Here is a 3921-nt window from a genome sequence, read left to right as displayed (position 1 = left end):
AAATTAATTATTAATTTATATAGATAACCATGATTATACCATAGTTAATTTAGGATACATGGCTTTCATTTAGGTGGGTGTGCATGAGAGTTGTCAAAAAAGGTGGTCGGGAAATTTGATTCCGTCTTGGAGCACCCAGCCACAATCTGATGAAAAGCACGTGTCATTCATCTATTAAGTGCAAGAATTCTCTTTACGTTAATTAAATGAGGAAAATTCACCAACAGTCCTTGAACTCATGTTGTAAGGACAATTTGATGCATAACCTTTAAAAATGATCAAAGAGATCTCTGAACTCTTATTCTAATATCAATAAGGTACTTCTGTCAAAACTTTTGGAATATTTCGTTAAGATATTACTTTTTCTGTTAATTTTGTCATTTTGTTATTTGTTAGTTGAAAATTTATTTCTTTGAGTTGATCTAATCGAAGATTAAACTTTTTGAGTTGTTATGCAACTTTGTTATTGATATTTTTTATCTAGATAGATAATCTAGAAATTCAATCAGGCTAGGTTTTGACGGATTAATATATGCTACTCCAATCTCCTTTTGGAGATGAATATGTTCGTCGTATAGGGTATTTAATATTCTACAAACGTATTCTATGAAGTACTAGTTTTCTTGAATATTTTTGAATGAAAGCACACTTGCCACTTATCAGTAGCTTTTTCAGTACAAAAAAACTGGTAATTTTTAGGTCTGACTTCTTTTTTATTTGATAAAAAGAGTCAATTTTGTGTCATAAGTCTGATCTTCACTTGTTTTTGAGCGAAACAGCTCTGATACCAGCTAGGGTGGATCTAACCGATGCTCAAAATGTGAAGAGGTTTCTGATCTTCTTCAAAAATTTCTTGAAGAACTTCGATATTTTCTTGGGATGCGTAGATTCTACGTTGTATTATGTAGATAATATCCCAGTAATTTTTGGTATTTCTTAGAAAGTTATCTCTATTTCTTATTAGTTTTTTTTATTTTTCTTTTTCTTGTTGCAATTCTTTTAAAGACAGTTTAGCAAACGCTAAAAGTCTAAGTCTATAAGCTATGATAATTGTTATGATTATAAAATAATTGTTTAGCTTTGAGTATAGAGGGTAAATTTAAAGATTAGTAAACTGTTTAGACAAAATTAACAGAAAAAGTAATATCTTAACGGAATATTCCAAAAGTTTTAACAGAATTGATATTAGAATAAGAAATCATGGATCTCTTTGATCATTTTTAAAGGTCAGAGATGGGATTGTCTTTACCACATGAGTTTAGAGACTGTCGGTGAATTTTTCCATAATCTTCTTCTTCTTCTTCTTCTTCTTCTTCTTCTTCTTCTTCTTCTTCTTCTTCTTCTTCTTCTTCTTCTTCTTCTTCTTCTTCTTCTTCTTCTTCTTCTTCTTCTTCTTCTTCTTCTTCTTCTTCTTCTTCTTCTTCTTCTTCTTCTTCTTCTTCTTCTTCTTCTTCCCTTATACTTCCCTTATACTTAGCTTGTGTTTGAAAGCTCAACACCCAATTACATCCTTTGCAATAATTCCAAAGGTGTTAAATTCGCTGCGCAACTCTCTTGTCCAAATTTAGCTGTTTTTCAGTAAGCATAACTCTATCATCTCCTCGAACTCACTTATTTGGTGTTCGTCTTCCCTTATACTTAGCTTGTGTTTGAAAGCTCAACACCCAATTACATCCTTTGCAATAATTCCAAAGGTGTTAAATTCGCTGCGCAACTCTCTTGTCCAAATTTAGCTGTTTTTCAGTAAGCATAGCTCTATCATCTCCTCGAACTCACTTATTTGGTGTTCGTCTTCAGTAAGCATGAATTGTTGTTGAATCCTCATCAGATGACTAGGGTGCTTGAGTAGATTGGGGTGCTTGAGGAGATTGGGTGCTCGAGTAGTTTGATTGCTCTTGGAGATTTTAGCTTTTGAGGTAGGGAAAATAAACTTTCTCTATAACTCTGATTCTATTTTAGTATGTGTTGGGACTGTTTGTTTGTGATACTTTCTCTACGTTCCTGTGTTGTTGTCATATATGATTGAGCTCTACTGTTTTGTTCTATTTGATTCTTGATCGAAGCCTGTGAGTTTAAATTCACTTGTGGGAGTGTTGATTTCATGTAAATTTGGGAAGTTGATTTAGTTCTTCAATAAGTGAACAAGTATGGTTCACGTCCTTGCTAGCCAAATTGCATTTTGGATCCTTTTAGTTTAACTTCAATTTTGTCTTTAATCATATTTTAGTGATGACCAGTTGTTTAACATATGCACAATGTGGACTTCATAATTGTTTTGGCCATTCTCTTTTAAAGAACCAGTGGCAGCAAGCTATCTTTACAATTAATTAATCAAGTTTATTTCTTGATCAGTCCTTTTAAATAAGTTTCTCCTTGTCAAGATTTCTTTTAGAAGTTCAGGACTATCATCGTTGTTTTACTCCTTAACAAAAACTGGTCTAAGGCAAAATTATTCTTGCTACTTCCAGTCTTAACAAAGGATTCAGCTAATTCATTTATACTATTTACATGCATTCTGTTTGAATACTACTCTGATGTCACTTTTCATTCACTCAAATATAGTTTCTTATGTAATCATTCTTTCTGTGTTGACTTAAACCAGTAATCCAACTTCCTTCAGAAATTGTCATTTGGACAATGCTTCAGTCCTTTCTGAACATATTCCAGTATATTATAAGCGTATTGAACTCTGAAAATTTAAAAGAGACCACTTGGGTCTATGTATATACCATTTGATTTCAATGTTCCACCTTCAATTGACAATTATTTTCTTACCAAGTTTTGTATCAAAATGAAGCCCAATGAGTAGATTTAAGCTACAGTCTTTGAACTCCACTGTGGTTTTATGGATTGTCTATATAAATGCTCTTGTCTCTTGCCAAAAGGCCAGTCATTATGTTATGATAAAATCTGATTTTGAGTCTCCAAGCTTCTGCATATGTTCACTGATGTTGTTTACAATGAGGCACTTGATGTTGTTTATATCGATTATGATGGGATTTACTTCATTTATTACAATTTCTTTCTGTTTCATTGATCTATGATTATTCACTCAAAGCTAAGCCTTATTGTATTGTCTTGTAGCAATTGGGTTAGTGATTCGATTCAATTGCCTTCTAGCTGCAACTTCTAAAGATTACTATTTCTAAATGATATTTACCTTACTGAGCATAATCCTTAGATTTTTCTATTGCTTCTATACACTCCCCTGATCACTTCTCTCATTCTTATATGCTGATTTAGAATCATTGTTATAATGATTCATTTATCGTACCTACTGAGCTTGTGAAGCTTATTCCCTATATTCTCCTTGTTGTTTTCAGGTTGTCCATAAGTGGACGTGTTATTTATATTCTAGAGCCCTTGGCCTTGAGTTTTACTTGGTTCTCACTCTGTGAAGCATGCTGGTTGTTCTTTATTTTAGAGATGCCTTGTCACATGTATTAGAGAGCTTAGCTTTATTGTTATCATGTTTTGAAAGGGTAAATGCGTTAATTAGCTTTGAGGCTATGACATGGTGTAGTTTTTGATACCATATGTGATGGAGAATTTGTAAAAGAGTGAACTTGTTGTATAGATTGTAAACCTTTAATATCCTTACTGATACTAGATTCTTTGTTTCTTTCGTATTCTTTGAGACTTGTAGTTCTCATGGTCCATTTCATTCATTTCAGTAAAATGATTCTTCTCTTAGAGATATCCTTCGTTTTGGTTCTTTCTAAAGGTCTTTTAAAAAAAAAGATTCCACAAATTTTCGGTTTTTGAACTTAATCCATCACATTAGTTGCATTCTAAAGTCGGGGTGTGTCATAAGGACTGCATCCAAGCACTAAATTCATATGCACATATATGAAAATTATCTAAAAGTATGAGAAAGATGATTAGAACACAACAAAAGAAATACAAACTCATTAATTATAG

At 32.4% G+C, this 3921-nt stretch overlaps 1 long non-coding RNA gene across 8 annotated transcripts; it reads left to right on the top strand.

Annotated features, from left to right (window-relative positions):
• Positions 1–1456: 1456 nt before the first annotated feature.
• Positions 1457–3629, top strand: LOC126795137 (uncharacterized). 8 transcript variants are annotated; one of them, XR_007672234.1, is made up of 3 exons: positions 1457–1578; positions 1798–1916; positions 3324–3629. It is a non-coding gene; the product is annotated as an uncharacterized LOC126795137 (long non-coding RNA). The 8 variants fall into 8 exon arrangements; XR_007672235.1 differs by having other exon boundaries at positions 1487–1529; XR_007672231.1 differs by having other exon boundaries at positions 1510–1578; positions 1829–1916.
• The last annotated feature ends 292 nt before the right edge of the window (positions 3630–3921 follow it).

The sequence above is a fragment of the Argentina anserina genome, chromosome 5, assembly GCF_933775445.1.
Source record: "Argentina anserina chromosome 5, drPotAnse1.1, whole genome shotgun sequence".
Lineage (NCBI taxonomy): Eukaryota > Viridiplantae > Streptophyta > Magnoliopsida > Rosales > Rosaceae > Argentina > Argentina anserina.
Note: the sequence above shows the minus strand (reverse complement) of the source record. Positions and strands in the feature narration are given on the sequence as shown.